We start from the raw sequence: 12,273 nt of genomic DNA on the forward strand, positions 1-12,273 counted from the left end.
TTCTGGTGGGCTGTTTAACATGCAGACAGATGTATCTGACTTCACTGTTCTGGTGGGCTGTTTAACATGCAGACAGATGTATCAGACTGTTCTGGTGGGCTGTTTAACATGCAGACAGATGTATCAGACTGTTCTGGTGGGCTGTTTAACATGCAGACAGATGTATGAGACTTCACTGTTCACAGATGCACTCTGTGTTTTAGTTCTTTATGTCACATGTGAGGGTGTGTGTAAGTGTGTGTGTGTCTGTGTGTGCGTGTGTGTGTGGTTTTACCTTGTAGCCTAGGTGTGTCTATCTGGAGTGGAAAACTCTGCTAAATATGGCCCTGTGCTGATAAGTTTAATGTGAACCCTCTGAACACTCTTTCCCTATAGTTAAACCCCAAATACATTCACCTTCCACAACACTGCACTTTTCACAACCTTTCCGTTGAACCAGACAACATTTCCGTTCTGATTCTGTTATCTGAACACATGTACAGATGTAGGAACCTAATTTGATCACTATTTTGTTGCTGAGAATTAAATTCAAGCTTGTAGTGTATTCAAAGTTTAAAAGGTTTCTAAAGTAAAAAAAAAAGAAATCCCTTAACAAAAACTGCATCGACCCCTACAAAAAAAATACATTCATTTTACAATCCACGTAATAATTCACATTTCCTTCTGCTGCAAAGACTATTTTCCAGCTGCAGCAAATCGGCTCAAATTAAGATCCTACATCTGCATGTAGGAGAGTCTCTCTACACGTGGAATGAATCCATGTATTTTAAGACCCAATGTTTTCCTGGAATGTTCTTACAATATTCAACCTCTGATGGAATGTCTTGTCTGTTGATCCAGGATGCTGATGGTTTCCATGGTAATAAATCAACATTTTTTTTTTTTTACCATATAAGGCTATCTTCTGTATACCACCCTTACCTTGTCACAACACAACTGATTGGCTCAAATGCATTTAAAGAAAGAAAGAAATCCCAAAAGCCAAGAGTGTGCAAAGCTGTCATCAAAAGGCAAAGGGTGGCTACTTTGAAGAATCTCAAATGTAAAATATATTTTGATTTGTTTAACACCTTTGTTGGTTACTACGTGATTCCATATGTGTTATTTCATAGTTTTGATGTCTTCACTTTTATTCTACAATGTAGAAAATAGTAATAAAATAATGAAAAACCCTTGAATAAGTAGCCGTGTCCAAACTATTGACTGGTACGGTACATATTACTCTGTTTACCAATAATACTCATGTCATCTTGCCTGTAGGCCAACACAGTCTTGTAAAGTTAAGCCAGGTGTCACCATTATGGTACATTGGATCATTTAATCAACACATCGTGATCCCACATTTCTTCCATTTTCTATCTAGAGTACTGTCAGCACAGTTGATGAGTACCATATCCTATGAGTATCTTATCTTATGAGTATCTTATCTTATGAGTATCTTATCTTATATCTTATGAGCATCTTATCTTGTGAGTATCTTATCTTATGAGTATCTTATCTTGTATCTTATGAGTATCTTATCTTGTGAGTATCATATCTTGTATCTTATGAGTATCTTATCTTGTATCTTATGAGTATCTTATCCTATGAGTATCTTATCTTATGAGCATCTTATCTTATGAGTATCTTATCTTATGAGTATCTTATCTTGTATCTTATGAGCATCTTATCTTATGAGTATCTTATCTTGTATCTTATGAGTATCTTATCTTGTGAGTATCATATCTTGTATCTTATGAGTATCTTATCTTGTATCTTATGAGTATCTTATCCTATGAGTATCTTATGAGTATATTTTCTTATGAGTATCTTATCTTGTGAGTATCTTATCCTATGAGTATCTTATGAGTATATTATCCTATGAGTATCTTTTCTTATGAGTATCTTATCTTATCTTATGTGTATCTACCTCTACTTACCTCTTCCACAGTCCTGTGTCTTTATGGACCTAGAGTGCTGGCATCCTGTCCTGTGTCTTTATGGACCTAGAGTCCTGTCCTGTGTCTTTATGGACCTAGAGTCCTGGCATCCTGTCCTGTGTCGTTATGGACCTAGAGTCCTGTCCTGTGTCTTTATGGACCTAGAGTCCTGGCATCCTGTCCTGTGTCTTTATGGACCTAGAGTCCTGGCATCCTGTCCTGTGTCTTTATGGACCTAGAGTCCTGGCATCCTGTCCTGTGTCTTTATGGACCTAGAGTCCTGTCCTGTGTCTTTATGGACCTAGAGTCCTGGCATCCTGTCCTGTGTCTTTATGGACCTAGAGTCCTGGCATCCTGTCCTGTGTCTTTATGGACCTAGAGTCCTGGCATCCTGTCCTGTGTCTTTATGGACCTAGAGTCCTGGCATCTTGTCCTGTGTCTTTATGGACCTAGACTCCTGGCATCCTGTCCTGTGTCTTTATGGACCTAGAGTGCTGACATCCTGTCCTGTGTCTTTATGGACCTAGAGTCCTGGCATCCTGTCCTGTGTCTTTATGGACCTAGAGTGCTGACATCCTGGCCTGTGTCTTTATGGACCTAGAGTCCTGGCATCCTGTCCTGTGTCTTTATGGACCTAGAGTCCTGGCATCCTGTCCTGTGTCTTTATGGACCTAGAGTCCTGGCATCCTGTCCTGTGTCTTTATGGACCTAGAGTCCTGGCATCCTGTCCTGTGTCTTTATGGACCTAGAGTCCTGGCATCCTGTCCTGTGTCTTTATGGACCTAGAGTCCTGGCATCCTGTCCTGTGTCTTTATGGACCTAGAGTCCTGGCATCCTGTCCTGTGTCTTTATGGACCTAGAGTCCTGATGTCCTGTCCTGTGTCTTTATGGACCTAGAGTCCTGGCATCCTGTCCTGTGTCTTTATGGACCTAGAGTCCTGGCATCCTGTCCTGTGTCTTTATGGACCTAGAGTCCTGGCATCCTGTCCTGTGTCTTTATGGACCTAGAGTCCTGGCATCCTGTCCTGTGTCTTTATGGACCTAGAGTCCTGGCATCCTGTCCTGTGTCTTTATGGACCTAGAGTCCTGGCATCCTGTCCTGTGTCTTTATGGACCTAGAGTCCTGGCATCCTGTCCTGTGTCTTTATGGACCTAGAGTGCTGACATCCTGTCCTGTGTCTTTATGGACCTAGAGTCCTGGCCTGTGTCTTTATGGACCTAGAGTCCTGGCATCCTGTCCTGTGTCTTTATGGACCTAGAGTCCTGGCATCCTGTCCTGTGTCTTTATGGACCTAGAGTCCTGGCATCCTGTCCTGTGTCTTTATGGACCTAGAGTCCTGATGTCCTGTCCTGTGTCTTTATGGACCTAGAGTCCTGGCATCCTGTCCTGTGTCTTTATGGACCTAGAGTCCTGGCATCCTGTCCTGTGTCTTTATGGACCTAGAGTCCTGTCCTGTGTCTTTATGGACCTAGAGTCCTGGCATCCTGTCCTGTGTCTTTATGGACCTAGAGTCCTGGCATCCTGTCCTGTGTCTTTATAGACCTAGAGTCCTGATGTCTTGTCCTGTGTCTTTATGGACCTAGAGTCCTGATGTCCTGTCCTGTTTCTTTATGGACCTAGAGTCCTGATGTCCTGTCCTGTGTCTTTATGGACAGAGAGTCCTGGCATCCTGTCCTGTGTCTTTATGGACCTAGAGTGCTGACATCCTGTCCTGTGTCTTTATGGACCTAGAGTCCTGTCCTGTGTCTTTATGGACCTAGAGTCCTGGCCTGTGTCTTTATGGACCTAGAGTGCTGACATTCTGTCCTGTGTCTTTATGGACCTAGAGTGCTGACATTCTGTCCTGTGTCTTTATGGACCTAGAGTGCTGACATCCTGTCCTGTGTCTTTATGGACCTAGAGTCCTGATGTCCTGTCCTGTGTCTTTATGGACCTAGAGTCCTGGCATCCTGTCCTGTGTCTTTATGGACCTAGAGTCCTGGCATCCTGTCCTGTGTCTTTATGGACCTAGAGTCCTGGCATCCTGTCCTGTGTCTTTATGGACCTAGAGTCCTGTCCTGTGTCTTTATGGACCTAGAGTCCTGGCATCCTGTCCTGTGTCTTTATGGACCTAGAGTCCTGATGTCCTGTCCTGTGTCTTTATGGACCTAGAGTCCTGGCATCCTGTCCTGTGTCTTTATGGACCTAGAGTCCTGATGTCCAGTCCTGTGTCTTTATGGACCTAGAGTGCTGGCATCCTGTCCTGTGTCTTTATGGACCTAGAGTCCTGTCCTGTGTCTTTATGGACCTAGAGTCCTGGTATCCTGTCCTGTGTCTTTATGGACCTAGAGTCCTGGCATCCTGTCCTGTGTCTTTATGGACCTAGAGTGCTGACATCCTGTCCTGTGTCTTTATGGACCTAGAGTCCTGGCATCCTGTCCTGTGTCTTTATGGACCTAGAGTCCTGGCATCCTGTCCTGTGTCTTTATGGACCTAGAGTCCTGGCATCCTGTCCTGTGTCTTTATGGACCTAGAGTCCTGGCATCCTGTCCTGTGTCTTTATGGACCTAGAGTCCTGGCATCCTGTCCTGTGTCTTTATGGACCTAGAGTCCTGGCCTGTGTCTTTATGGACCTAGAGTCCTGGCATCCTGTCCTGTGTCTTTATGGACCTAGAGTCCTGATGTCCTGTCCTGTGTCTTTATGGACCTAGAGTCCTGATGTCCTGTCCTGTGTCTTTATGGACCTAGAGTCCTGGCATCCTGTCCTGTGTCTTTATGGACCTAGAGTCCTGGCATCCTGTCCTGTGTCTTATGGACCTAGAGTGCTGACATCCTGTCCTGTGTCTTTATGGACCTAGAGTCCTGGCATCCTGTCCTGTGTCTTTATGGACCTAGAGTCCTGGCATCCTGTCCTGTGTCTTTATGGACCTAGAGTCCTGGCATCCTGTCCTGTGTCTTTATGGACCTAGAGTCCTGGCCTGTGTCTTTATGGACCTAGAGTCCTGGCATCCTGTCCTGTGTCTTTATGGACCTAGAGTCCTGATGTCCTGTCCTGTGTCTTTATGGACCTAGAGTCCTGATGTCCTGTCCTGTGTCTTTATGGACCTAGAGTCCTGGCATCCTGTCCTGTGTCTTTATGGACCTAGAGTCCTGGCATCCTGTCCTGTGTCTTTATGGACCTAGAGTCCTGGCCTGTGTCTTTATGGACCTAGAGTCCTGGCATCCTGTCCTGTGTCTTTATGGACCTAGAGTCCTGATGTCCTGTCCTGTGTCTTTATGGACCTAGAGTCCTGATGTCCTGTCCTGTGTCTTTATGGACCTAGAGTCCTGATGTCCTGTCCTGTGTCTTTATGGACCGAGAGTCCTGGCATCCTGTCCTGTGTCTTTATGGACCTAGAGTGCTGACATCCTGTCCTGTGTCTTTATGGACCTAGAGTCCTGTCCTGTGTCTTTATGGACCTAGAGTCCTGTCCTGTGTCTTTATGGACCTAGAGTCCTGGCCTGTGTCTTTATGGACCTAGAGTGCTGACATCCTGTCCTGTGTCTTTATGGACCTAGAGTCCTGATGTCCTGTCCTGTGTCTTTATGGACCTAGAGTCCTGATGTCCTGTCCTGTGTCTTTATGGACCTAGAGTCCTGGCATCCTGTCCTGTGTCTTTATGGACCTAGAGTCCTGGCATCCTGTCCTGTGTCTTTATGGACCTAGAGTCCTGGCATCCTGTCCTGTGTCTTTATGGACCTAGAGTCCTGTCCTGTGACTTTATGGACCTAGAGTCCTGGCATCCTGTCTTGTGTCTTTATGGACCTAGAGTCCTGATGTCCTGTCCTGTGTCTTTATGGACCTAGAGTCCTGGCATCCTGTCCTGTGTCTTTATGGACCTAGAGTGCTGACATCCTGTCCTGTGTCTTTATGGACCTAGAGTCCTGGCCTGTGTCTTTATGGACCTAGAGTCCTGGCATCCTGTCCTGTGTCTTTATGGACCTAGAGTCCTGGCATCCTGTCCTGTGTATTTATGGACCTAGAGTCCTGGCATCCTGTCCTGTGTCTTTATGGACCTAGAGTCCTGATGTCCTGTCCTGTGTCTTTATGGACCTAGAGTCCTGATGTCCTGTCCTGTGTCTTTATGGACCTAGAGTCCTGGCATCCTGTCCTGTGTCTTTATGGACCTAGAGTCCTGGCATCCTGTCCTGTGTCTTTATGGACCTAGAGTCCTGTCCTGTGTCTTTATGGACCTAGAGTCCTGGCATCCTGTCCTGTGTCTTTATAGACCTAGAGTCCTGATGTCCTGTCCTGTGTCTTTATGGACCTAGAGTCCTGATGTCCTGTCCTGTTTCTTTATGGACCTAGAGTTCTGATGTCCTGTCCTGTGTCTTTATGGACAGAGAGTCCTGGCATCCTGTCCTGTGTCTTTATGGACCTAGAGTGCTGACATCCTGTCCTGTGTCTTTATGGACCTAGAGTCCTGTCCTGTGTCTTTATGGACCTAGAGTGCTGACATTCTGTCCTGTGTCTTTATGGACCTAGAGTGCTGACATTCTGTCCTGTGTCTTTATGGACCTAGAGTGCTGACATCCTGTCCTGTGTCTTTATGGACCTAGAGTCCTGATGTCCTGTCCTGTGTCTTTATGGACCTAGAGTCCTGGCATCCTGTCCTGTGTCTTTATGGACCTAGAGTCCTGGCATCCTGTCCTGTGTCTTTATGGACCTAGAGTCCTGGCATCCTGTCCTGTGTCTTTATGGACCTAGAGTCCTGTCCTGTGTCTTTATGGACCTAGAGTCCTGGCATCCTGTCCTGTGTCTTTATGGACCTAGAGTCCTGATGTCCTGTCCTGTGTCTTTATGGACCTAGAGTCCTGGCATCCTGTCCTGTGTCTTTATGGACCTAGAGTCCTGATGTCCAGTCCTGTGTCTTTATGGACCTAGAGTGCTGGCATCCTGTCCTGTGTCTTTATGGACCTAGAGTCCTGTCCTGTGTCTTTATGGACCTAGAGTCCTGGCATCCTGTCCTGTGTCTTTATGGACCTAGAGTCCTGGCATCCTGTCCTGTGTCTTTATGGACCTAGAGTGCTGACATCCTGTCCTGTGTCTTTATGGACCTAGAGTCCTGGCATCCTGTCCTGTGTCTTTATGGACCTAGAGTCCTGGCATCCTGTCCTGTGTCTTTATGGACCTAGAGTCCTGGCATCCTGTCCTGTGTCTTTATGGACCTAGAGTCCTGGCATCCTGTCCTGTGTCTTTATGGACCTAGAGTCCTGGCATCCTGTCCTGTGTCTTTATGGACCTAGAGTCCTGGCATCCTGTCCTGTGTCTTTATGGACCTAGAGTCCTGGCCTGTGTCTTTATGGACCTAGAGTCCTGGCATCCTGTCCTGTGTCTTTATGGACCTAGAGTCCTGATGTCCTGTCCTGTGTCTTTATGGACCTAGAGTCCTGATGTCCTGTCCTGTGTCTTTATGGACCTAGAGTCCTGGCATCCTGTCCTGTGTCTTTATGGACCTAGAGTCCTGGCATCCTGTCCTGTGTCTTTATGGACCTAGAGTGCTGACATCCTGTCCTGTGTCTTTATGGACCTAGAGTCCTGGCATCCTGTCCTGTGTCTTTATGGACCTAGAGTCCTGGCATCCTGTCCTGTGTCTTTATGGACCTAGAGTCCTGGCATCCTGTCCTGTGTCTTTATGGACCTAGAGTCCTGGCCTGTGTCTTTATGGACCTAGAGTCCTGGCATCCTGTCCTGTGTCTTTATGGACCTAGAGTCCTGATGTCCTGTCCTGTGTCTTTATGGACCTAGAGTCCTGATGTCCTGTCCTGTGTCTTTATGGACCTAGAGTCCTGGCATCCTGTCCTGTGTCTTTATGGACCTAGAGTGCTGGCATCCTGTCCTGTGTCTTTATGGACCTAGAGTCCTGTCCTGTGTCTTTATGGACCTAGAGTCCTGGCCTGTGTCTTTATGGACCTAGAGTGCTGACATTCTGTCCTGTGTCTTTATGGACCTAGAGTGCTGACATCCTGTCCTGTGTCTTTATGGACCTAGAGTCCTGATGTCCTGTCCTGTGTCTTTATGGACCTAGAGTCCTGATGTCCTGTCCTGTGTCTTTATGGACCTAGAGTCCTGGCATCCTGTCCTGTGTCTTTATGGACCTAGAGTCCTGGCATCCTGTCCTGTGTCTTTATGGACCTAGAGTCCTGGCATCCTGTCCTGTGTCTTTATGGACCTAGAGTCCTGTCCTGTGTCTTTATGGACCTAGAGTCCTGGCATCCTGTCCTGTGTCTTTATGGACCTAGAGTCCTGATGTCCTGTCCTGTGTCTTTATGGACCTCTAGTCCTGGCATCCTGTCCTGTGTCTTTATGGACCTAGAGTCCTGATGTCCTGTCCTGTGTCTTTATGGACCTAGAGTGCTGGCATCCTGTCCTGTGTCTTTATGGACCTAGAGTCCTGTCCTGTGTCTTCATGGACCTAGAGTCCTGGCATCCTGTCCTGTGTCTTTATGGACCTAGAGTGCTGGCATCCTGTCCTGTGTCTTTATGGACCTAGAGTCCTGTCCTGTGTCTTTATGGACCTAGAGTCCTGGCATCCTGTCCTGTGTCTTTATGGACCTAGAGTCCTGGCATCCTGTCCTGTGTCTAACACTGTGTTGTTTAAATAGATTTGATTAAAGAGGAGAAGCTCTGTTTACGATGGAGACTTTGGTTCATTGGCTGTGGCTAAAGGGATTTTATTTTGGGAGAGAAAATGTGCTTATTATGGTTTTAGTTTAAGTTTCACAACGAGATGGCAGTGCTTAGTACAATGGTACTCGATGCAGTTGGCTACACACACACACACACACACACACACACACACACACACACACACACACACACACACACACACACACACACACACACACACACACACACACACACACACACACACACACACACACACACTCTTGATGATCCTCCCAGTGCTTCCAGGTGCTTTTTTAGCAAACTAGAGTCACCTTTTTGGACGAGATGTGTCCCATCATGTCTGATGAAAACTAAAACACTGCATTCCACAGTAAGAACCTCATACCAACAGGTCAAGCGTGGTGGTGGTGGTGTGATGGTTTGGAGATGCTGTGCTGCCTCAGGACCTGAACGACTTGCCTTAATAGAATGAACCATGAATTCTGCTCTGTATCAGAGAATTGTACAGGAGAATGTCAGGCCTTCTGTTTGTGAGCTGAAGCACAGCTGGGTCATGCAGTAAGACAATGATCCAAAACACACAATCAAGTCTACATGAAAATGGCTAAAACGCAAGACATTTGAAGTTTTGGAATGGCCTATTCAAAGTCTGGACCTAATCCCCATTGAGATGTTGTGGCAGGACTTGAAACGAGCAGTTCATGCTTGAAAACCCACAAATGTCACTGAGTTACAGCAGATCTGTATGGAAGAGGGGGCCAGAATTCCTCCACAGCGACGTGAGAGACTGAGCAACAACTACAGGAAGTGGTTGGTTGGAGTCACTGCAGCTAAAGGTGGACTGATCAACAACTACAGGAAGTGGTTGGTTGCAGTCATTGCAGCTAAAGGTGGACTGATCAACAACTACAGGAAGTGGTTGGTTGGAGTCATTGCAGGTAAAGGTGGACTGATCAACAACTACAGGAAGTGGATAGTTGGAGTCATTGCAGCTAAAGGTGGACTGATCAACTACAGGAAGTGGTTGTTTGGAGTCATTGCAGCTAAAGGTGGACTGATCAACAACTACAGGAAGTGGTTGGTTGTAGTCATTGCAGCTAAAGGTGGACTGATCAACTACAGGAAGTGGTTGGTTGGAGTCATTGCAGGTAAAGGTGGACTGATCAACAACTACAGGAAGTGGTTGGTTGGAGTCATTGCAGCTAAAGGTGGACTGATCAACAACTACAGGAAGTGGATAGTTGGAGTCATTGCAGAAAATGGTGGCACAATCACTTATTGAGTGTAAGGGGGCAATTACTTTTTAACACAGCAGAATTGGGTGTTGTATAACTTAGTTTATGAAATGAATGAAAGAAGTATAAGATATTGTTGTGATATTTGTTTACACAGGTTCCCTTTATCTAATAGTAGGTTTTGGTTGAAGTATTGATAACATCAAATCAAACTGTATTTGCCACGTGCCGAATACAACAAGTATAGACTTTAGCGTGAAATGCTTCACTTACAAGCCCTTAACCAACAGTTCAGTTCAAGAAGAAGAAAATATTTACCAAGTTAAACTAAAATAAAAATGAACACAATAAGAATAACAATAATGAGGCTATATACAGGGGGTACCGGTACAGAGTCAATGTGGAGGCTATATACAGGGGGTACCAGTACAGAGTCAATGTGGAGGCTATATACAGGGGGTACCAGTACAGAGTCAATGTGGAGGCTATATACAGGGTATTACGGTACAGAGTCAATGTGGAGGCTATATACAGGGGGTACCGGTACAGAGTCAATGTGGAGGCTATATTCAGGGGGTACCGGTACAGAGTCAATGTGGAGGCTATATACAGGGGGTACCAGTACAGAGTCAATGTGGAGGCTATATACAGGGGGTACCGGTACAGAGTCAATGTGGAGGCTATATACAGGGGGTACCGGTACAGAGTCAATGTGGAGGCTATATACAGGGGGCACTGGTACAGAGTCAATGTGGAGGCTATATACAGGGGGTCCCGGGACAGAGTCAATGTGGAGGCTATATACAGGGGGCACTGGTACAGAGTCAGTGTGGAGGCTATATACAGGGGGTACCGGTACAGAGTCAATGTGGAGGCTATATACAGGGGGTACCGGTACAGAGTCAATGTGGAGGCTATACACAGGGGGTACCAGTACAGAGTCAATGTGGAGGCTATATACAGGGGGTATCGGTACAGAGTCAATGTGGAGGCTATATACAGGGGGGTACCGGTACAGAGTCAATGTGGAGGCTATATACAGGGGGTACCGGTACAGAGTCAATGTGGAGGCTATATACAGGGGGCACTGGTACAGAGTCAATGTGGAGGCTATATACAGGGGGTCCCGGGACAGAGTCAATGTGGAGGCTATATACAGGGGGCACTGGTACAGAGTCAGTGTGGAGGCTATATACAGGGGGGTACCGGTACAGAGTCAATGTGGAGGCTATATACAGGGGGTACCAGTACAGAGTCAATGTGGAGGCTATATACAGGGGGTACCGGTACAGAGTCAATGTGGAGGCTATATACAGGGGGTACCGGTACAGAGTCAATGTGGAGGCTATATACAGGGGGCACTGGTACAGAGTCAATGTGGAGGCTATATACAGGGGGTCCCGGGACAGAGTCAATGTGGAGGCTATATACAGGGGGCACTGGTACAGAGTCAGTGTGGAGGCTATATACAGGGGGTACCGGTACAGAGTCAATGTGGAGGCTATATACAGGGGGTACCGGTACAGAGTCAATGTGGAGGCTATACACAGGGGGTACCAGTACAGAGTCAATGTGGAGGCTATATACAGGGGGTATCGGTACAGAGTCAATGTGGAGGCTATATACAGGGGGTACCGGTACAGAGTCAATGTGGAGGCTATATACAGGGGGTACCGGTACAGAGTCAATGTGGAGGCTATATACAGGGGGTACCGGTACAGAGTCAATGTGGAGGCTATATACAGGGGGCACCGGTACAGAGTCAATGTGGAGGCTATATACAGGGGGTACCGGTACAGAGTCAATGTGGAGGCTATATACAGGGGGTACTGGTACAGAGTCAATGTGGAGGCTATATACAGGGGGTACCGGTACAGAGTCAATGTGGAGGCTATATACAGGGGGTACTGGTACAGAATCAATGTGGAGGCTATATACAGGGGGTACCGGTACAGAGTCAATGTGGAGGCTATATACAGGGGGTACTGGTACAGAGTCAATGTGGAGACTATATACAGGCGGTACCGGTACAGAGTCAATGTGGAGACTATATACAGGGGGTACCGGTACAGAGTCAATGTGGAGGCTATATACAGGGGGTACTGGTACAGAGTCAATGTGGAGGCTATATACAGGGGGCACTGGTACAGAGTCAGTGTGGAGGCTATATACAGGGGGTACCGGTACAGAGTCAATGTGGAGGCTATATACAGGGGGTACTGGTACAGAGTCAATGTGGAGGCTATATACAGGGGGTACTGGTACAGAGTCAATGTGGAGGCTATATACAGGGGGTACTGGTACAGAGTCAATGTGGAGGCTATATACAGGGGGTACCGGTACAGAGTCAATGTGGAGGCTATATACAGGGGGTACCAGTACAGAGTCAATGTGGAGGCTATATACAGGGTGTTACGGTACAGAGTCAATGTGGAGGCTATATACAGGGGGTACCGGTACAGAGTCAAT

At 46.8% G+C, this 12,273-nt stretch overlaps 1 protein-coding gene across 1 annotated transcript in view; it reads left to right on the forward strand.

Moving 5' to 3' along the window:
• The window catches only part of LOC109883184 (uncharacterized protein KIAA1522 homolog), a 147,101-nt gene that overhangs the window by 33,281 nt on the left and 101,547 nt on the right, over nucleotides 1–12,273 (forward strand).

This window comes from Oncorhynchus kisutch, linkage group LG14 (assembly GCF_002021735.2).
Source record: "Oncorhynchus kisutch isolate 150728-3 linkage group LG14, Okis_V2, whole genome shotgun sequence".
In the NCBI taxonomy this organism is placed as follows: Eukaryota; Metazoa; Chordata; class Actinopteri; order Salmoniformes; family Salmonidae; genus Oncorhynchus; species Oncorhynchus kisutch.